We start from the raw sequence: 24,043 nt of genomic DNA on the forward strand, positions 1-24,043 counted from the left end.
TCCTAATTTTATCAAAACATTTAAAAAAGAAAATGGGATTATATTTTGACATGTCAAAGAAATGTATTTTGCAGATTATCTTTGTATTGATTTCCAAAAATCATTAATGATTAGGAAGGGTACAAACATTCTTTCATTCCCTTGAAATGGAAGACTTTACAATGAAGATTGAAAGAGCTGTCCCTATCACCCTTTTCTTTTCTCCTTTGAAACACAATAGATACATGAAAGAAGAAATAATAAATACTCCGAGTAGGTCAAACAAAAGTTTGTAATTTGCCTTGCCTTTCAAAATTCAAACTTTATGATAATCATACTGCTTCCTCATACTTCTTTAAAATGTGGGGTCTTTAAACATGTTTTCATTATATAAATCAAAAAAGAAAATTTTTTCTTTCAAGCTGTGAAATAAATATATAATATGTTCTAGGAAACCAGTATTGATCTTGGAAAAGGCTAAGTTGAATTTTAGTTCACTTAACTTATTTAGCTCATTTAAAGATGAGAAGAAAACACAACTATTTTAGTCAATAAGCAGACTTGCTTAATAGAGAAAAACATGCAAATTGATAAATTGGAGACAAATGATACCTACCCAATCTTAAAAATTGTTTCTTACTAATTATTTTATTTTTTATATCACCCATCCCCCAACACACAAAACTTCTTTCTTTTATTTTTGTCCAGGGATTGAACTCTGGGATGCCTAAGCGCTTGGAAACATCCCCAACCCTTTTTAATTTTGAGACAGGGTTTCCAAAGTTGCTTAGGTCCTTACTAAATTGCTAAGGCTGGCTTTGAACTTGTGATCCTCCTACCTTAGTCTCCAGAGTTGCTAGAATTACAGGCATGCACCACCACAACACCACACACACAAACTTTAACTCACATTTTATTAATTCTGTTTATATTCAATAAATAACAAATAATTTGTTTAATATTTTACATCAAAGACAAAGATTATACTGATCTTACTAACAAATATTTTATATACCACGAACTAAGGACTGGACTGGTTACCAAGGGATAAATTCTATCAGTACAGAATTTAGCAGAATTATCATAAAATTAAGTTGGGTTTGTGGGTGTACTGTCTCTAGAATATTAAATTTTGTGAATCATCATTTTCTTATTTGCACTTGTTCTTCTGCTAATCCATGTACATTTCCATAAATCATCTATATGTCAAGGTACCTTTACTGATACTCATGTTTACTAATAGAAATCTGGACAAAACAGAGCTTTCAGATCAGTACACTTCTGTAAGAAATTTTCTTATACCAGCATCTTAGCAGGTCTGAGAGTCAGGAGTAAAATTGTGTTGATTTCTCATTCTTTCCTTTGACTTTGACATCCAGTACATCACTCTCTGTCACTTTGCCCTTTGGGACACTGCTGATGTGAACTCATTATTCACACTGCCACAGTCTTTATCTAGGATTCATTTACCTTGTGCCAGGCCTTCTGGGACAGCATTCAAGGTAGAGCCCTATCTTCAACCTCTCTTCTTTCCAATTTATTCAAACCTTGGCACTGAGAATCATTTCTCTCAAAACAAAACAACCTTGTTTCTCATTATCCTCAGGTAGTTGCCAGTTGTGTTTCTTCTCAAGTCTAATCTTTTGATCCTTGCCTTCAAGGTCCTTGGTTATTAAGTCCACTACCAATTTTTCACGTTTACTTATATAGTCAGCTTTGTTAGGACGGACTGATGTGCTAACATCTAGGCACCCACTCAACTTAGTAAGGTATTTTGGTATTAGGAATTGGTTCCTAACAATTAAACTTTGTCATCTCTTTTTATTTCAAAATTCTTCTCTGGGCTCATCTTCTTCATGTTTTTCCCTCCAAAAGACTTGTATAGTTTAATAATTTATTCTTTGTTCAAATTTCTATTTCATGTATCTTGAAGATTACTGAGTTCATTTTACATTTACACACACTGAAGAAATATTTCAACTAATGGAATTAAAACCAGCATGGAAAATTTAAACAGGTTTGTTGAATTCTGAACAGCTATCCATCTTGCCCATCAATGATTTATAATGTCCTATCTATCTCTAATGTGGGTCTGTATCCTAATATCAATTCAGTACTCTCTTAATCGGAGCTTTCCTCTTCTATCCATTGCTTGTAAAGCTTTAATTTTAGGACTTTATTACCTAGCAATATTTATATATCTTGGTAGTTGTAACATTTTGAATTCCTTTGTTTGGGTACTAAGTTCCAGACACAAAGTCTACATTTTGGATGTAAGTATATGAAATAGCATCTTTCATCCATGTAGTGGTGTTTTTCAAGGATGGCACATGTATGGAAGATACACAAAGCTTCCTGGGCCTACTTTTTCTGTCTATTTTTATGTACCAATTCTTATGTGCTGGGTTAAATTCAGATTCTCTAAAACTGCTATGATTCAAGTTAGATGTTGAAAGAAAGTCTTGTATAGTTGGAGGGTCTTATTTGGCAACCCATCATTCCCTCGCCTTGACCTCTGCTGTTGTTACTAAAGCAGCCTAGAAATTGAATAGAACCTTTCATTTTCTCTATAGTTTAAGGTGATCATGTGGTATGAAGCAAAATTTGAGAAATATTCTTCTGGAATTGTATGTTACATCTGGCTGTGAGTAGCTGAGTAAGGTGTTTTAAATAATAATGATGCTGATGATAAGAAGAATAATTACCATTGATCACTCACTTTCTATACAAGGCTCGACCTCCCATAGAGAGTTTTACAATGAAGGTTTCTGGCATTGCACTATTTACTTTGCACAGATTATAACATTTAATCCTTATGAAACTTCTAATGAGACCATTTAACAGGTAAAGAAACAGAAGTGCTGAAAGGTTAAGTAACTTAGAAAAGATTACAATGTAAGTGCTTAAACCAGGTTTATCTGATTCCAAACCCTGGTTCATAATAGGCATATTAGAAAGCCAAAATATTGCTCTTCTCTGGACATGATGATTTATGCTGAGAACAGGGAAAATTATTAGAATTTTTTGCTACTGGATATTCTAAGCACTTGGTAACAGTATCCGGAGAGCATAGCAATAAATATTCCATATGGACAAAATTATAACAAATCTAGTTTTGTAGATTTAAATTGCCTTTATTTGCAATTTTAGAATTAGGCAACAGTCTGGACCAGAAATGGTTCATCATGCTCTGAGCCCACTAAATGCACATGCTATATTTATAACCAGAGAAAGGGAAGGACAAAAAAAAAGAAAGAAAGAAAGATACAAAGACAGCTCCACTGGTTACAACTTGCATCTGCCTATTTGAACATGGTTGAACAGCTAGCTGGCTGTTTGTGATTGGCTAATATCCAGATACTTGTTATGAGAGTAGGTTGCAGTCTGTTTACACATCAAATGAGGTTATGGTTTACTACGTACAGAGAAACCTTTAGGCCAACATTAAACTACATAAGGAAACAGCAATAGGCCAAATTTAATATAGTTTAACAGAGAATAATTGCAGATGTGACAGAGGGAGAAAACAGCAGAACAAAATAAAACTAAGTGTAAAAGCTCATCTTTTTAAAAATGAGACATTTATATTAATATCTTTACACAGACATGACCAACAAAATTTATGAGGTTCCTATAATAAAGAATGCATGTTACTTTCATGAATGTAGTGATGTGTATTTCTTCTTTGGAATAATGGGTATTATGTAAACCACATAATGAATATTTGGCTATACTCTGCAAATATTTGACTAATTTCTAAAAATATTATACAGAATATGAGAATTTTCTATATCCAGGTCGGTGAGCATTTTGCTAAATATTTGCTGCCAATAGATGCTGATGGCATAATCTTGTGTTCTGAATCATTTGGAAGACTGCATGTTAAGATTTTTACGAAAACCACCATGAAAAATAAGCATCTCCCAGGAATGACTTAGTGGAATTGAATGAAAAAAATGAGTAAAAATATTTATCCCAGAGTTACTTTTTATATCCTGTAATAAGAAATGAAACTAACCATTAAATTTAATTAGCAGTCACTCTAATGTAATCTACAAGAGTTAATTATGATGTGACCTATGTACAAGTAGAGCACAACTTCTATGTTTCATTCTCTTATGACAAACTTTTTAAATGAACCAAAACCCATAAATGCAGAATCAGTGATTCTGTGTTCTTTGACTCTGAAGCTTAGAGGTGATGTAGGACAAGATATTCACAAGCTTGTAATGGTAATCATTTCTCTGAGTACTCCCTCATACATGGACATAAAGCATTTTTAGATATTCAAAGCTTATCTCATGTATTATAGTAATAGAACTTGAGTTAGTTTTATATTGCTTGATTGGTGTATTTCTGGCTAATTGAATAAGAAGTTCTCAAGGGCTTTTTGTTTGTTTGTTTGTTTTGGTACCAGGGATTGAACCTACGAGCACTTAACCACTGAGCCACATCTCCAGCCCTTTTTATTTTATTTATTTTTTTTATTTTGAGACAAGTTCTTGCTAAGTTGCTTAGGGCCATGCTAAGTTGGTGAGTATTGCTAAGTTGGTGAGAATGGCTTGAATTTGTTATCTGCCTTAGCCTCCCAAGTCATTGGGATTACTGGTGTGAGCAACCATGGTAGACTAAGTTCTCCAGTTGTAATGGATATAACTCCTTTTTAAATTCCTGGATAAAACAAACATACCCATTATAATAAAAATCTCTCCTATGTTTCTCTATCATTATTTCTGTCCATTTCTTTATGTTGGTGTCTGTGTATATGTATTTGCCATCTATGTAGTCAAATTAGAACAAATCTATATGCTGCAGTTATTTTTTTTAAAGGCATTTCTTAAAGTAAGTAATTTTAAAAATCTCACAATATCAGCTGGGGTAGGATGAAGGAACATGGGGGAGCCAACTGAATAAGTCAAAGAGAATTATTTGAGCCAAAAAATTAGTGCAATAATATTGAATTATAACTCATAAAATAAAATATAAAAAAATTATAACCCATAATATAAAATATAAAATAAATTCATATGTTTATGATTGAATTAATTAATAAAGGTGGACAAAAGACAAATCTCCAGTGTAAATTAATTCTAAATAAAGTATGTAGATATAACATCTTAATTGAATGGGAATATAATTCTTACTTTTTAAGTGTGGGGCACTGTAAATACTGTAATTACTGACATATTTACAAAGAGTACAAAATGGAAAGGTAGGGGAAATAACTTTAAAGTGGAAATGGACAACTATTACTTTAGCCAGATCTCAAGGTCAATATCAATATTCATAAGTCATCTTGATAGTAGACGTACACTTGACTCATGATGAAAACGGCGCTATATCTTTGTGATATTCTTACCCCAAACCCATATTCCCAGCCTAATAATAATAATAATAATAATAATAATAATAATAATATATCAGGCAAATTCTAATAGGGGGTCTTGTATAACGTTACCCAACAAGAGTATATTAATAATCAAGGTCATCAAAAGCAAAGACAGTTTGACAAATTATGACAGTTAAGAGCATAAAGCAAGATAACTAGATGTGATATACAGTGTCCTGAATGCTGGATTTAAAGGAAATATGAATAAACTACAAACCTTAGTAAATATATAAATATTGGTTAATTAATGATAAAAAGCACCATATTTATATAAACTGTTATAAATGAGGGAAAGTGGATGTGGGAAAAAAGATATTTGGAAATTCTGTACTATGTGCCCATTTTTTCTGTAAATATTAGTTCCTACTACATGTCCTTGGCTGATTTTTAAAAAAATTTGTTGATCTATAAATTGTTATAAACTACTTAGTAACCAGTGTCCTATAATTTGCTTTCATAGTTTTCTTAAATGAGTTCTTAACTAACTTGAGCTTGAATAAAAGCACTAAATATACCAAAGTAAATCATAGAACTTATGAATCTTTCCAGGCATTGTAAATTAGTGTGGAAATAATATTTTTTGACAACGGACCTAGATATTCTCTTATTTAGAAGATATTTAGTGATAGTAAATGTCATTGATAAGCCTCCTTTGGGTTGGATGCAAGTATGAAAAATTAGATTTTTTTACTCCCTCCAAGGACATTGACTTGAAGGGAGTAAATAAACAAAGATAGAAATATTGGAGTTGAAAGATTAAACAGCAAAATGGGAAAAATGAAAAAGTCACGTAAGCACAAGAAGAAGATTGAAAGCAAGAGAGAAACTCACATCCTGGGCTATAGGCTACTTTTAATGCTAAACAACAAATTTTCTGAGCAAGATTGACAAAAATTTATCAAGAAAGGCAACAAAGTAATACTATTTGAAATGCCCTGGAAAATACCTTCTATTTTCATGAATCTTTAGTGCAAGTCGACCATTTTGGCAAATGCAGACACTGGAATTTTGGTCTAGGAGCAGGCAATCTGTAATGACAAATTCCACAAGCCATATTCTGTAACTGTAATTACCCAATGGCACACAACCTATTGTATCTATTAGATATTCTTTTAAAATTCATCTCATTTTAATAGTATATATAAAAGATAAGTACCAAATCTGTACATTTAAATGTGTTTGTGTGTGTGTATGAACAGATGTTTCATTGAAATCAAGTTCTACAAGAATATCATATGATCCCAAATATATATGTGTTTCTGTGGCTTTCATATGTCTGATTGTATAACTTCAGTTAGTTTTATGACCATTTCTCTGCATTAAGATGCCTGTAAACTTTATGAAGTCCACAGTGCCACACTGTTAGACTTCTCTTGATTTAACTGCATCATTTGCATGTTAAGTTCACTTTTGTTCTTTCTTTATTTTACCATAACAATTAACAATATTGCATTGTGGTCTTAAATTATTTTTTCAGGATCATTATCAAAATGATAAGTAAAAAAAGAAAAAGGAAAATTAAAATGGGAACTAACCAAACACTTGAAAATAATCTTTAGAAATTTATCTCTTTATCTCAATCTTGAGTGATGACACTACTCATATAATTAAAAAGATTTTCCCCTAGCTGTTCTCATTCATATTTAATTATAAAATTATGTTTATGAGAATTTTTGTATATTTTGACTTATGGTAATTAGTGCATTAATTTAATCTTGAACAACACTAGTCTTCCATTTAAAAACCACTAAGATAGTCCATGATGAAAAACTTCTTCAATGACCTTAGTTTTGTTCAGACTTGTCTTTTTACAAATGCAGTGGGCTAGTACTTCCTTAAAAGCTTGTAGGTTTTATTTTGGGAAAGGTAATTGAAATAACTTCTATGAAATAAAAGATTGGGAAAAAGTATAATTTTCTTTACATAATTTAATTGTGATTCCACACAAAAAAAAACTGGAAATAAAGTGATTAAATATCTTACGTTGGAAGACAAAGTTATATTCTATTAACATAATCATGCAATGTCATGCAATATGCTTTTATTTGTTAGACATTCTTTTAAAATGTGATACATTTGAATAATATATGTTGAAGATAACTATAGAAATTTTCAGAGTATATATTATTCATTCTTTCTCATGGAGTAGATTAATACATTTTCTTACATATAATCAAACCTCATTATATTTGTTGTTGTCTCATGTACACCCCAGTTGTGCCAGGACAGTGGGGTATGTTGTGGGGAAGTCAAATAAATTGCCTGAGGATGGCACATGAGACCTATGGTTATTGGGGAAAGCTTATAAGAAATCCATGACTGCTCCCAGCAGTGTTCAGTGGTGATAGACTGAACAATAGACCCTCGATCCCCCATTGTGTATTGTCTAGTAACACCCAGCTGGATGAGTGACACTTACCCTTTCCTTCAGTTCCACACTCATCCAAACTCAGAAAGGGTTTCATGTGTTAGGCTGAAGAAGCAGTGATATCATCAGCATTATTTTGCTTAGTTTGCTTGTTTGACCAGAAACCCAAGGAGCATCTGTACAAGAGTACATGCAAGAAAACGCCTTTCAACACATAACACTAACTTACCTTCTTTCCTAGTGTGCATAAGAGAAAGCTGATGTCCTCCATGATAATATGTATCTGGATTTTTCTGGCCAAGCCTTCTCTTATTTTTCCCTTAACTTAGCAAGATTTGTGGGAACAGAAAAGGGATATTCAGGGAGATGATGTTTTACAGTTCCCTTTTTCTTTAGGAATGATACCTTTGCTATCGTTTAAGACTTAAGATTCTTGTTGTTAATACACTTGAAATTTTTTTAAAAATGTTTGTAAAAAGAACAAATGTTAATCTTTTTTTCTGATTATATACTGATACTTTTTTTAGAATTTTACATGACATTCAGAAACTCAGAGAGTAGGGAATCAAAAAAAGGGCAAGGGGACAACTTGATTCTCCTTTCTCAGAATTTTCTCTCATTTTGACCTTTTCATAAAAGAACATGGAACAATCTCTAATGACGTATCCATTTCAAATGCTGTAACTCTGATCAGGATTTGTTGTAAAAATATAGGAAGTTCAGCATGCTCTTTATGGGAGAAGAAAATGTATGCTAATGTTAGGTTCCCTTGTCTTAGTCTGTATTATTTTTTCTACCAGAATCTAAACTATTATTCTAAAACTTTGAAATTGAAAACATTTAGTTTATATTTAAATGATGAAAATAATTAGACCATTCTTTATGAGTCCTCTGTAATAAACAAATTAATAGAAAACAGTAGTAATATAAATTTCAATAAATTACTTTTGATTTATAAAAATTTTAGGGTAAAATTTGATCCATTAGTATCAAAATTCCATTTAGTGTCTCTGAATTGTAACATGGTACAAAGTGTAAGTTTCTAGTAAACCTGTTTCTGAAGGCATATTCAAAGGTACACAAGCTTATGCAGAAATCTCATAAATTAGCTGAATGGCACAAAGACATAAGGCCTTAGTCATTCCTTTAGTTATCAAACAAGCAAAGTCTTGTCTTACATCTTTAATATAATTGTTTAACAACCTAAAACCTGATGTTTTGCAAAATCCTAGTGCAGTATTTAATTTTGTTGAGTAAATAATTTGTTTTCCTTATATATTTTTCTGAATTTTTAATTTATGTGAATTTAGTTTATTTGAAATCTAATTCTTTTTAAAATAGTGATAAGCTATATACAGAAATGTGCAGTTAATAAATATAGAGGTTGATGAATGTTCTTATATCAAAGACATAGGCATAACACCAATCCAATATATCAAACACTCAACCCCCAGAACTTTAATCTGAAGACATTTACTAAATCTTCAAGGGTTGAAGATCAGGACACAAACAAAAAATAGCATCAAATAATAAAGTGTAAGGTAAATATATTTTTTTAAACCCGGAAGTACGAAAATACCTCATAGTAAGTATAAAATGAAATAGAGCAAGAAGAGATCATTAATCATTCCACAAGTCAAAAATCCCCAGGAACACATCCATCTTAATAAACACACTCCAGGTGACATAAAAATTAGACACGGCAAAGAAAGAAAACAGAGTGTATATGCTACAGGAACAGAGCAAAACAAAACCTTCTACTCCAATGAAAATAAGGCTTTTGAACTAAAATACTCAGAATTTAATTCAAATTTTGGGGGAATATGAGTAAGATTAAATAAAATGAGGACTATTTTTCTGCTTTCTAATCCTACTAATTATTTATGATAAAAGCCTTTAATACAACTGAATAATGAATTTTAAAAATTAAATATTGAGCTTTTTTTATTTGAATAGAATTTTATCATAAAAACTTAATGACTCTGAAAAGTCATGCAAACTCAAAAGCAGAAAACATGACTTTTATTATTTAGAAAAATAAACTATCTTCATAATATTTTATTTTATTCATTTTCAAAGTGCTTTCATCCTAGGAGCCCTTTCACTATGTAACAGAAACCATATTATCATGTTTTGGTACTTATGATAATCTTTGTGTCCTCTCTAGTATCATTTTGTGCACACACATACATACATATATAATATGGCATTATAAAAATTATAATAGCACAATTTTTGTCAGATAGGAATCAGCTAATAAAAATGACCTATCGATTATACTTTACCTATAGTCAGACTTCCAGATGTACACAGACACACTACTCAAATTCTGGGGTATTTTGAAGAAAGAAGAGAATAGTTCCTATGTTAAAACTAAATTTGTAGAAGACAGGTTATGCCTTACTAGCTTCTCAGCATTCTATGCAGTTTTATACCTGACATAAATACATACCTATGTAACAGATATTATTTACCAAATTGATTTCTGAGAGCACCAATTTTTATCTACTCATTATTTATTTATTTTGGTGGTACTGGGGATTGAACCCAGGGCACTCAACCACTGAGCTACGTCTCCAGACCTTTTTACTTTTTACTTTGAAACAGTATCTTGCTAAATAGCTCAGATTGGCCTGTAATTTGCAAACCTTTACCTCAGTCTCCTGAGTTTCTGGGATTACAGGTGTGCATTACCATGCCCACTCCAAGAATCAATTCATGTTATTTGGCAGCAGGAGTTTATGAGTAAGATGTAAAGTTAATTCATTTATAGACATAGTAGACAGATATAGATAGCAGCCACTTTATTTTTAGTGTTAGATGTAAGTTATAAACAGAAGTAAGTTTAAGGATTCAAAATAACGACAATATTTTCTTAAAAATATAAATAACCTCATATTCTATATATTATATAATCCCTGTTTTACCCCTAACAAGTGTATTTGATCATTATCCACAATATTTCTAAGGCAAAGAAAGGCATTATGATTGAAATAAGAGAATAATAATCTTTAAAATATTGAAAAAATATAAATATATGGAAAAAGTCTCATAGATTTCAATATGGTAAAAGGTGGAATAATTTTCTCTTTAAAGTTCACTCATTCTCTCTTTCTCTACCTCTCTCTCTCCCTCTCTCTCTCACACACACATACCACAAGAACAAGAATTAATCAATCAGTTAATAATGTGTGGGGATTCTTTAATTTTCTGTGTTATTGAGGAAGTGATCATCTCAATTCTTGCTTTTTCTTCTTCCTACTCGTGTATGTTTAGTTACAATTCCTTACCCTTTCCATCTCATATATGCTTTATGTTTCATAGCACTATCAGAGGAGGCCCTCCAGAGGAAAACTAATCATGGTACATCATTGCCTAAGTTTCCTCTGTAGTTTCACAAATTTTATGAATTAAATTCCAGAACTTTTAATGCTAGGTGCAGGGCTATCCATAATTTGTAAGAAAACATTATCTACCACAGTGATTTTCTCCCCAAATTGCAGTCTTTGGCCTCCTAAAAACAGGTAAACTCATAGGCAAAGTCTTAGAAGTTCCCAAGATCTAGGCCAGTTACGAATCTTCTAGATGACAACTTAACACTATCAATGGACTAGAAAATCCTTCTATCCGTGAGCTAGGGAATATAGCAACTGAATAAATCAAGGTTGATGAAAATATTTGGGAGCACAAGTCTTGAACTGAAATTTTAGATTTCAGGGGTCAAAAGTTACTTTTGGAAAAATCATATTTAAGGGGTAATAAAAAATGTAGGAACTAGCTAGGAATAACAGGGAAATGATGATATGATGGAGCATGTTCTAAGAAATATAAAACATTTTTATGAGTAATAATTTGCTATTTATGTATGTGGGCAGGTTGTTTTTATACTTGCCTTTGTAAACTTTTCACCTTATAATAATTCATATTACTCTTGCATAATTTGGATTAAAAGCTCAAAATTCCTTAGCAGATGGAAGCTTGGTTCTTCTTAAACAGGTGATGATTGCTGCTGTGATCTCCTGAGAACATTAGACTCTAGTTCCTTCACTCTTCCAAAGTAGACTCTGCCAGTGGTTCTTCAGGGACTTTTCAGAAGCCTTTAGTCTCAGACTGGGGTAGCATCATTGATTCTTCTTGATCTGAGGTTCAACATCTTGGACTGTGCCATTGCTGGTTCCTCCAGCTCTCCAGACTGCAGAAAGCCATTGCGGAGTATCCAGCCTCTGTTTGTCAAGACATCATAAAACAAATCCATCAAAATGACACCTTCTCAAGTTACCTCTGAAATAAGAAGAAATCTTTTACCAGGCAAAGTTTTTTGTGATATGTGGAAGTTATGATGCTTTGGGAAACTGGAATCCACAAAATGCTGTGGCTCTTCTTCCAGAGAACAAGACTGGTGAAAGAAAATGAAATTATTATTGATGATCGTCAATTTGGAATCCACAGTGGTGTTGAAACTCTGAATTCTGGGTGGCTGACGTGACTGAAATAACATTACATTTGCATTATTCTGAAAAACCTTCAATCTCAATAACCAAGAAAAAATTTAAAAAGTCTAGATTTAGGGTAAAGCTTACACTAGAGGGTCCATAGGAAGATGATAATGATAGGATGTCTCCCACTGTTCTTCACAAAATGTCCAATACCTTGGAGATATCTTTAATGAGTGACAATGAGTTCAAGTGCAGGCATTCACACCCAGAGTGTGGTTATGGCTTACAGCCTAATCTCTGGACAGACTATAGCATGCAGACAATGGAACCAGATAACCTGGAATAAATCTTTGACTTTTGGGGGTAAGATCTCAGTGAACATGTAGTTCAGGGTGATGCCCTTCCTGGACATGTGGGTACAGCCTGTCTCTTATCATCCACCATTATAGAGAGTGGGAAGAGTGCTGGAATTCTTACTCTTCCCATCATGAGCACAAATTCCAGGAAGACAATAGGCAAAGTGAGAGTTGACTTTATCATTATTAAGCCATTACCAGGATACAACTGTGACATGAAATCTTCATTTTCCAAGTATTAGAAGCCAAGAATACCACGGAATGTTGGACACAGAGATTCAGGGAATTCAAAAACAACTTCCCAGCTGGCTAAAGTTCAAGAAAATACTATTGCTTCTTTAAGAAATGCTGCTAGTCATGGTGCAACCTTTGTAGAATTTAATGTTTGTCTTTCAAAAGACGTTGTGCCTGTGGTATATCGTGATCCACCTATTGTTTGACCATGAAGAAGAGGTTTGATGCTGATCCAGTTGAATTATCTGAAATCCCAATAAAGGAACTAACATTTGACCAACTCCAGTTGTTAAAGCTCGCCCATGTGACTGCATTAAAATCTAAAGATCAACAAGAATCTGTGATTGAGGAAGAAAATTCCTTTTCTGAAAATCAGCTATTTCCTTCTCTTAAGATGGTTTTAGAATCTTTCCCGGAAGATGTAGGGTTTAACATAGAAATAAAATGGATCTGCCAACAAAGGGATGGAATGTGGGATGCTAACTTATCAACATATTTTGACATGAATATGTTTTTGGATATAATTTTAAAAACTGTTTTAGAAAACTTTGGAAAGAGGAGAATAGTCTTTTCTTCATTTGATGCAGATATTTGTACAATGGTTCAACAGAAGCAGAACAAATATCCCATATTATTTTTGACTCAAGGAAAATCTGACATTTACCCTAAACTTATGGATCTCAGATCTCGGACGATCCTCATCTCAATGAGCTTTGCACAGTTTGAAAATCTTCTGGGGATTAAGGCACATACTGAAGACCTGCTCAGAAATCCGTCCTATATCCAAGAGGCAAAAGCTAAGGGACTAGTCATATTCTGCTGCGGCGATGATACCAATGAAAACAGAAGGAAATTGAAGGAATTTGGAGTTAATGTTCTAAGTTATGATAGGTATTTGGTTTTCATAAAAAATTTCCATGAGATGTTAGGAAAAGTGTAACTTTCATCTTATAAAATTATAAATAAAATTAAACTTAGTTAAGTTTAAAAAAAGCTCAAAATTCCAAACATTGTTTACAGAATGAATATACAAATCCAATTTCAAGTTCAAGCATCCTGTTTGTAAATTAGGGTACTACTATTTCAGACTGCCTACAATGTCATATTTTGAGGCCTTTTATTAACCAAAATATTTAAATTCAAAATATTTAAAATTTATATAAATTTATATAAATTTAAATATGATAATTACATTTAAGAATATGTAAAACTGAAAGTGTTTTCAACTTTAATAAGAAAAAATTTATATTTTCTAGTTGGTTAATAATAATAATAGAAAGAGTTCTTTAACTTTGATTTTCATGTTCCTATCTTGATATCTCTATGACTTATAGTTGTTGAATTGTGAAGACATCAGTAAATACTTAGAAATAAAGACAGCCTTGGGAAAAGAAATGTTAAATGTAAAAATGGTAGTAGTAAGATATGCTCTAAAGTGGTTGATAAAAATGAAACAGTTAAAATGAACGTTATCTTTGGAGGGAAAGAGTTTGATGAAGACGGCAAATACAGAAGTGCAAATGGAAATGGGAAAAAACGAAAAGAGATTTGTAAATCAACTAATTTACTTTTCAAATGGAAACTAATTTATTTTATTTAAAGTTCTGAGGCACCTTTCTTCTACTGGTATTTGTTTTTCCAGCTCATTAAGTTTCTGAATGATTAATCTTTGCTCTCTAAGGAAAGAGAATGAGATTATTTAGTGAAGTGTAGGAGAGCCAAACCCCTCAGGACAAGCTTAATCCAGCAAGAGGCAACTCAGAGCTAAGGTTGTCATGACATTCTTGATAACAAAACCAATGACAATGTTTCTGTCTTATTTTTAGTACAGTATAAACATAGACTGAGATATGCCCATTTATCTAGTGGTCTGATATATATGAATATTTTTTCAATATAATATGCTCTAGTGACTCATTTGATAATGGAAACCAAGGCAAACTTCTGTAGAAAAAAAAAACACTAGAATTAGGATAATTTATAGTTATGCCTCATTTGTAGGGAAAAATTAAAAAGTTAACAACTTCTCATAAGGGACATATTCATGTAATTTGGGGATAGACCTATAAGTGTCATATAAATCATAGTTTTAAAAAGAATTATTTCCAATAAGATTATAAATTAATGTGCCTTCTTTGGAAAATAATAAAGAACAAATTCAAGATATATTGAATTATCAGAAGTTAATGTCTCTCTGCAGTTAAAAATCACTTATACCTAGTTGTTTCCTTACTACTAAAGTTTTGAGGATGCAAAAATGGAGGAACCCTCAGTTGAATGCACATTTTACTGCCATATTTGCAGGGTTTGAGTGGAGTACTTTTTCCTTGTTTTAGTAGTTCTCTATACAATGAAATTCTTTAAGGTTTCTCTGGCTCGCTTTCTCTCCCACCCAATGTGTCTGTCTGTCTTTCTGTCTGTTTCATGAATATAGTGCTCACTGTCTCTTTCCCTTTCCCACTCTTTCCTTCTCTCTTTTTTTCTCTTATACAACAAATTATGATATAGCCCTAAGGAGCTTTTCTTGCTTGATTTCCTCTGGACTCTGTAACCACTGCTACTTCTTTAAGCCAAAGGCATTTCTCGAACACTGAATATACTGTATACAAAATTTTCTATTTAAAATGTTTGTGTCTCAAGCTCCTAGGTAGCACAGGAGCCAAGCATTCTTTAACCCATTAATAACCAAGAAGAAATTCAATTTCTTGAGAGCTATAGAAGATTTTTAAAAACTCATTAAGTGTGTGGGGCTGGGTTTATGGCTCAGTGGTAGAGTGCTCGCCTCGCACATGCAAGGCCCTGGGTTTGATCCTCAGCACCACATAAAAATAAATAAATAAATTTATTTTTAAATGATTATATATATATATATATATATATATATATATATATATATATATATATAAATGATATGTATCATTAAGTGCTAGAAATTGAGTCAGTTGTCTGATATCAATCAAATCATTTATTAAGCACAAAACTGTATTGTGTATACGTCTCTATTGGGTATATTTTTCACAATAATTGAAACTGATCAAAATATTAAAAATGGTAAGAAAGGTACAACATTTTTTTTCAACATTAGGAAGAACCCAAGAACAAGATAAGACAGCATTGAACTCAAGAAGTTACCTTGGGGCACCTGACTGGTTACCTCTTAGTATGGAGAACTATGCAGGTTCCTCTTGGCTGACAGTTTTTCAAACTCTCCTTGTTTTTTATAATCTTAACAGTTTTGATGAGTGCTGGTGAGATATACTGTAGAGTACCTTTTAATTAGGGTTGGTCTGATGCTTTTCTCATTGGATTATGGGTTTTAAAGGCAGTCCATATAGGTAAGTGGTCATTTTCATCACATAATAGGGATGTGCCATCGAGATGGATTAGCACTATTGATGTGAAACTTACCACTTGGTTTGCTTTCTCTAGGTAATATTTATCAGGTTTCTTTAGTGTAACATTACTACTTTTCTCCTTTTCTATATTGGACCTTTTAGAAGGAAGTCACACTTAAGGAGGAGGGGTGGGCTATTGTCCACCTCACCTTGGATCAACATCATTTATTTGGAATTTTTCAGTATGAAATATTTTCCACTTGCCCTAATTTACAAACTTATTCCCCATCATTTATATTAGTTGGATGCAAGGTGATTTATTTTAAACTTTGGCTTACATTCATATCATCTATACTTGTTCTATAATTGTTCCACTTTGGTTATTGGGAGTTGAATTCGCATGTATTTCCCTTTAACATACTTCCAATGGGATGGTTTTTGTTTCTGTTTCTGACATTCATTTATTTATCTTAATTTTATGGCACCAAATGTGATTTCGGCTTGTGTATTTGCTGTCAAAGTCTAAAATCAGCCATATGACCAAAAGACCCTAGTTTCTTTTATTGGAATACTATTTGAAGCCAAGATCCGGGCATCATTGCTACTGGGTTGCCCTTCCTTCTAAGTTCTCTCAGATAGGAGAGAAGGGAAATGTGTAAACTAACCTGTGCATATATCCATTCTATAAATTTTTTTTGTGTGTAACTATAATTATAAAGCTAAATGAGTTCAAACTGATGTCTCTCTCCATAATTAATTTCTATCACCCTATGAATTATTATAATCGTTTCTCCTTGCTTATATGTAGAGCCCAACTCCAAAATTGAGAAACTTGATTTTAGCAATCCTTTGTTCATTTGCTTACTTGATTAACTCCAATATAAGTATATAAAGGTTCCATAGCCATCCTTTGTTCATTTGCTTACTTGATTAATTCCAGTATAAGCATATAAAGGTTCCAGAATCAATAACTCATATCCCCATATATTAAAAAAAAATTATGAACTAGAGTATAGCACTTACATACCATTTATTTTTCGTTTAGACTTGTAGATTCTGTTCATTTCAAAGGTTACATTTTTAGCCACTAGCCTCAGCAAGATTGCTTTATATATTCATATAGCAGTTTGTTTTGGTATATTCAGCACTGCTTTCTGGGATAACCTTATCTGTTAAAGGATTTTAAAAACAATTGCATACAGTAAGATTCACTCTTTCTGCTATAAAGTTCTATAGATTTTTTCGCATTTTATAAATCCTCCATTATATGTCCTACAAAATAGTTTTGCTAACCTAAAAAATCATCTATACTTCACAAATTCAACCCTTCTATGGCCCTGGAACTTTCCAACTCTGTCTAAATAGCATGAGTTAGGGTTTGGCTCAGTGCTTAACAAACAACAACAACAACAAAACCAAAAGCCAAACTACCCCCCAACAGAATAAGTATGATTCTTAACCCTGAAGTGATTGGTAGAATTTACCAGTGAACTTATATGGGCCTGATGCTTTCTTTACAGGGTTGTCTAGTATTGATTCAATTTATCTGATTTCTTGGCCTATTGAAATTGCTGTTTCTCCTTGTGAGTTCTGAAAGTTTGTGTCTTTTAAGTTATAATCCATGTATGTATAACATGTCAAAATATACTCTATTGTCATGTATATCTAAAAAATTGGCCTATAGTTCTATTATTTTTTAATGCCTTTGTTTCATATGTTAAGGTAATGTTGGCCTCATACAATGAGTTTTGAAGTATTCTGCTACTTCTTTTTTCTGAGAGTCATTGTAGAGTCTTGTATTATTTTTTCTTTAAACAGAAAAATTCATCAGTAAATCTAGCTGAGGTTGGTGCTCTGTGTTTTGGATAATTAACAATTACTGAAAAAAATCCTATTTGTATTACCTAGTTTTTCACGTTTGTTTTGGTAAATTGTGTCTTTCAAAAATTGATCCATGTTATTTAACTCATCAAATTTGCAGGCATTGAGTTGATTGTAACGTCTAAAACCCAATGTTCTTATCATCATAATACTGATAATGACAGGTTCCCCTCTTATACAATGCAGCCTTTTTAAAAAAGGAAATTCTGACATTTGTGACAATATAGGTGAACTTGGAATGAAAGAAGTCAAGCAAGTGAAGCACAAAATGACGAATACTATATAATATAACTCATACATAGAATTTATAATAGTCAAACTCATGTAAACAGAGTAGAATTGTGGTTATCAGTGGTCATGGGGATATGGGAAGTAAGGAAGATGTTGTTCAAGGTATATAAACACACACATATAAAATGCATAAGTTCGGGCTGGGGATGTGGCTTAAGCAGTAGCATGCCCACCTGTCATGCGTGCGGCCCTGGTTTGATCCTTAGTACCACATACAAAAACAAAGATGTTGTGTCCGCCGAAAACTAGAAAATAAATATTAAAAAATTCTCTCTCTCTCTCAAAAAAAAAAAAATAAGTAAAATGCATAAGTTCTAGAGACCTACTGTGCAACATGGCAGTTGTAGTTAAAAATAACATGCTTGAGATTTTCAGTCTCTCTCTCTCTCTCTCTCTCTCTCTCTCTCTCTCTCTCACACACACACACACACACACACACACACACACATAAAGTAACTATGTGAAGAGATATATGTTAATAAGCATGATCATAGTAATCAGTGCACAATGTATATCACATTGTATGGCTTGATTATATATAATTTTTATTTGTCAATTATACTGAGGAAAATAAAAATATTATTTCCTACATATAAACAGGAACCTTGGGAGAGAACACAACTCTTAGGAACAATTCATAAACTAACATAAAAGATGTATTGGTGTATTTTATTTATCATACTGTCTTCAACTTTTATCCATGTTATTGGGAATGACAGAATTTCCTCATTTTGTAAGGCAGAAAAATATTCCATTTTATGCATGTACTTCATGTTATTAACTTCTTTTTCATTGAGTTTTTGATGAATGCTTGAGATGTCTCTATATTTTGATTATTGTTAATATGCTGCAATATACATGGGATCTTGATTTCAAGCCTTCCAGATAAATAGCCAGAAATTTTATTAATGGGGCAAATGATAATTCTATTTTAATCTTTTGGAAAAACTCCACTACTGTTTCTCATAGCAACTGCATCATTTTCCCACCAGATGTAAAAGAGAGTTTCTTCAAGTTGTCCACTTCCTAACCAACACTTTTTTTTTAACAGTACCCATTCTAACAAGTTTGCAAAGTATGACTTTGTAGTTTTTATTTGTATTTTCCTGATAATTAGTGATGTGGATCTTTTTTTTTTTCCATGTGTCTAATGGACATTTGTATATCCTCTGAAGAAATGTCTGCTAAGAAAATTAAGCTCGTGAGAGAAGGACAAATACGGTGTGATTACATTTAACTGAAGTATCCATAATAGTTAAACTTATAAAAGAGAAGAACACTATAGTAGTTACCTGTGTATAGAGCATGGGGGACATGAATGTTGTTTACTGGGTGTGAAGTTTCAGATATACATAATGATTAAGTTCTAGAAATCTGCTGTACAATTGGCTGATGTTATTGCTCTGACCTTATATGTTCCTCAGAGGCTCATATGCCAAACACTTGGTTGCCTTGGGTTGTGGTGGAATTTTGGAGGTGAAATCTAATGGATGGAAGATAGATAATTGAGAGATGTTTTCTTGAAAGAAGTATTGAGATCCAGACCTTTCCTGTCTCTTTCTTTTTGCTTCCCAGTTATCATGAGGTGAGCATCTTCATTACACCACCAAAAGTTCCCCATCAAAAGTTCTGCCTTCCCAAAGGAACAAAAGCAGTGAAGCCAAACAACCAATGACAAACTTCCAGATCCATGACCCCAAATAAAGATTTTTTTCCTTTTAAATTGCTTATCCCAGGAATATTCATCACAGTAATGGAAAGCTGATTAACATAGTTAACAATACAATATTACACACTTCAAAATTTGTTAAGATTTTATATAACCCAGTGTTTACCAACAAAATAAACCAAAAAATAAAAAATGAAAGGAATATAAGAAATTTGAGTGGTGTTTGATATGTATTTCTTTGATTATGGTGAGAGAATATCACAGATGTTAGCATATGACCCAACTTATCAATTTTACATATCAAATATTGGCAGTCTTTGCAAGTTAATTATATCTCAGTACAGATGTTAAAAATGTTGAAGTATGTTTTCAGGTTGAAGACAAGTAAATACCCTACATGTGTAGCCTAATTAATACAATGTCTTCCCTAATTAATCAGTCTTTTCTTGGAAAGAAATAAGTAAGAAGAAAAAAAGAAGGCTGATATTTCTTTCACTTGGTGGTCTGTTGAATGAGTTTTCTTATTTATGTTGTAGTAAGAATAGGGTAAAAGAGGAAAGACGATCTATTCTCCCTAGTCCTCAGATATTACAGCCAGTAAAAGCCAACCTAAAATAAATATAAATGTAATATATTTGTATATATCTATTTATATAACATCTTTAGATTTTACGGTGTTTCTGTAGATATTAGAAAGTCATCAATTCACCCTTTCTGTGACAGTTCAAGTATATTTTTTATGTTTATTTACAAGTGGATAACACTGATGATTGCCAGTTTAGTGAACAGCAAACTTATTTGAATTTCTTTGTTAAGTGTCTTTTGCACTTACTCCACTAGAATTTATGGAGGCAAGAGGGTTGGCTTATGAACACATTAGCATTTGTGCACGTAGGGCAATCAGGCATAAACAGAGAACTTTGTGGTATACATAAGGGTCATTACTACTAGTAATTGGAGGTGGCAGTTTATGAACAGTGAATGTCCTTCATTTACACTGATGGGTAACTGGATCAGTAGTATGCAACAAATCTTATATTCCATATAAACTTATCATTTTGGATTTTTCTTACAGTAGCTCCTTGGTAAAGCCATTTATCTGGTTCATCCTGAACCGTAGGCTGCAATATACTTTGTACTGCATTCTGGTTTCTTAGTCCATCTCCCAAAGCATAGCATATTACCACAGAACAAAGAATTAGTGAACAATAGAATTGATGCTTATTTGACTCATGGTTCTGGAGTTTGTGAAGCTCAAGAGCCTAGTGTTAGCATCTGGCCAAGGTCTTTGTGCTGCATCATCCTATGGCAGAAGGCAGATAGGGCAAAGAAGCACATGAGGGAGGAAGGGGGATTAACTTAATCTTTTTTAATCAGGAATCCATTCCTACCATAATGGCATCAATCTATCACATTCAAAAGCTACACTTTTTGATATTATTACAATGGCAATTAAATTTCAGGGTGAGTTTTGATGACATTCAAACCATTGTACACAGGGACTGTTCAAAAATCCAATAAGTCTATAGGTAAACTCATTACAACTGAAAAACCTCTTCTACATTCTTAAAGATTGTTGAAAGGACTAATATTTAAAACCTCCTAGGAGTATATGGAAAATACTTGTGCTTGATTTTACTGGTGCAAAAAAGTAAGAAAGAATAAAAAATTGTTAAGTTTTCATATTAAGACAATCATTTTATCACATGCTCATATTAATAACTACAATCTTAGAGTATCTTTTCCCAAAGAATAAAACAACTATAGATATTAATTTTTAAAAGTGCACATTACTTTTTCCAAGCTACAAAAACAAACAAAAAAAAAAAACTGATGAGATCTCCATGCATTGTGCCTTTAAATTATGAAGCAGTGATACATTTTTGAAGTGTAGAGGACATTGTTTTACAAAATGAAGACTAAACATATAATTTCAATTTTGCTATATTTTCTTTTAAAAATAAGTTCTGTAAATGATTAGACATACAAAAATGCCTATCTGGTACTAACAAATTAAAGCTTTTTAATTGTAAAAAATATTTTATGAGATTATCATAGATCCAAAAACTTAGCATATGGTCTCCACATGCAAATGTAAAAAATAAAATAAAATTACAGAGAGGACACTTAGTATACCTATACTATTGAAAAAGATTATAATTGCTATTTATAAATTAAGGAAATATAATAAACTCAAAATTATAAATGTGCATGATTTGGATGTACATAGGGAAAGCAGCTACCCGGACAATAGTATAACTTTTTTTTTTTTTTTTTTTTTTTTTTTATTTTTTATTGTTGGCTGTTCAAAACATTACATAGTTCTTGATATATCATATTTCACAATTTGATTCAAGTGGGTTATGAGCTCCCATTTTTACCCCATATACAGATTGCAGAATCACATCAGTTACACATCCATTGATTTACATATTGCCATACTAGTGTCTGTTGTATTCTGCTGTCTTTCCTATCCTCTACTATCCCCCCTCCCCTCCCCTCCCCTCCCCTCCCCTCTTCTCTCTCTGCCCCCTTTACTGACATTCGTTTGTCCCCCTTGTATTATTTTTCCCCTTCCCCTCACTTCCTCTTGTATGTACTTTTGTATACCTCTGAGGGTCTCCTTCCATTTCCATGCATTTTCCCTTCTCTCTCCCTTTCCCTCCCACCTCTCATCCCTGTTTAATGTTAATCTTCTTCTCATGCTCTTCGACCCTACTCTGTTCTTAGCTACTCTCCTTATATCAAAGAAGACATTTGACATTTGTTTTTTAGGGATTGGCTAGCTTCACTTAGCATAATCTGCTCTAATGCCATCCATTTCCCTGTAAATTCTATGATTTTGTCATTTTTTAATGCAGAGTAATACTCCATTGTGTATAAATGCCACATTTTTTTTATCCATTCATCCATTGAAGGGCATCTAGGTTGGTTCCACAGTCTAGCTATTGTGAATTGTGCTGCTATGAACATCGATGTAGCAGTGTCCCTGTAGCATGCTCTTTTTAGGTCTTTAGGGAATAGACCGAGAAGGGGAATAGCTGGGTCAAATGGTGGCTCCATTCCCAGCTTTCCAAGAAATCTCCATACTGCTTTCCAAATTGGCTGCACCAATCTGCAGTCCCACCAGCAATGTACAAGTGTACCCTTTTCCCCACATCCTCGCCAGCACTTGTTGTTGTTTGACTTCATAATGGCTGCCAATCTAACTGGAGTGAGATGGTATCTTAGGGTGGTTTTGATTTGCATTTCTCTGACTGCTAGAGATGGTGAGCATTTTTTCATGTACTTGTTGATTGACTGTATGTCCTCCTCTGAGAAGTGTCTGTTCAGGTCCTTGGCCCATTTGTTGATTGGGTTGTTTGTTCTCTTATTGTCTAATTTTTTGAGCTCTTTGTATACTCTGGATATTAGGGCTCTATCTGAAGTGTGAGGAGTAAAGATTTGTTCCCAGGATGTAGGCTCTCTATTTACCTCTCTTATTGTATCTTTTGCTGAGAAAAAACTTTTTAGTTTGAGTAAGTCCCATTTGTTGATTCTAGTTATTAACTTTTGTGCTATGGGTGTCCTATTGAGGAATTTGGAGCCCGACCCCACCGACTGTAGATCGTAGCCAACTTTTTCTTCTATCAGACGGCGCGTCTCTGATTTGATATCAAGCTCCTTGATCCATTTTGAATTAACTTTTGTGCATGGCGAGAGAAAGGGATTCAGTTTCATTTTGTTGCATATGGATTTCCAGTTTTCCCAGCACCATTTGTTGAAGATGCTATCCTTCCTCCATTGCATGCTTTTAGACCCTTTATCAAATATAAGATAGTTGTAGTTTTGTGGATTGGTTTCTGTGTCCTCTATTCTGTACCATTGGTCCACCCGCCTGTTTTGGTACCAGTACCATGCTGTTTTTGTTACTATTGCTCTGTAGTATAGTTTGAAGTCTGGTATCGCTATACCGCCTGATTCACACTTCCTGCTTAGCATTGTTTTTGCTATTCTGGGTCTTTTATTTTTCCATATGAATTTCATGATTGCTTTCTCTATTTCTACAAGAAATGCCGTTGGGATTTTGATTGGCATTGCATTAAACCTATAGAGAACTTTTGGT

General features: G+C 32.8%; 1 pseudogene; it reads left to right on the forward strand.

Moving 5' to 3' along the window:
- Window positions 1-11,995: 11,995 nt before the first annotated feature.
- LOC114088083 (glycerophosphocholine phosphodiesterase GPCPD1 pseudogene) lies at window positions 11,996-13,702 on the forward strand (annotated as a pseudogene).
- The last annotated feature ends 10,341 nt before the right edge of the window (window positions 13,703-24,043 follow it).

This window comes from Marmota flaviventris, chromosome 3 (genome assembly GCF_047511675.1).
Source record: "Marmota flaviventris isolate mMarFla1 chromosome 3, mMarFla1.hap1, whole genome shotgun sequence".
Lineage (NCBI taxonomy): Eukaryota > Metazoa > Chordata > Mammalia > Rodentia > Sciuridae > Marmota > Marmota flaviventris.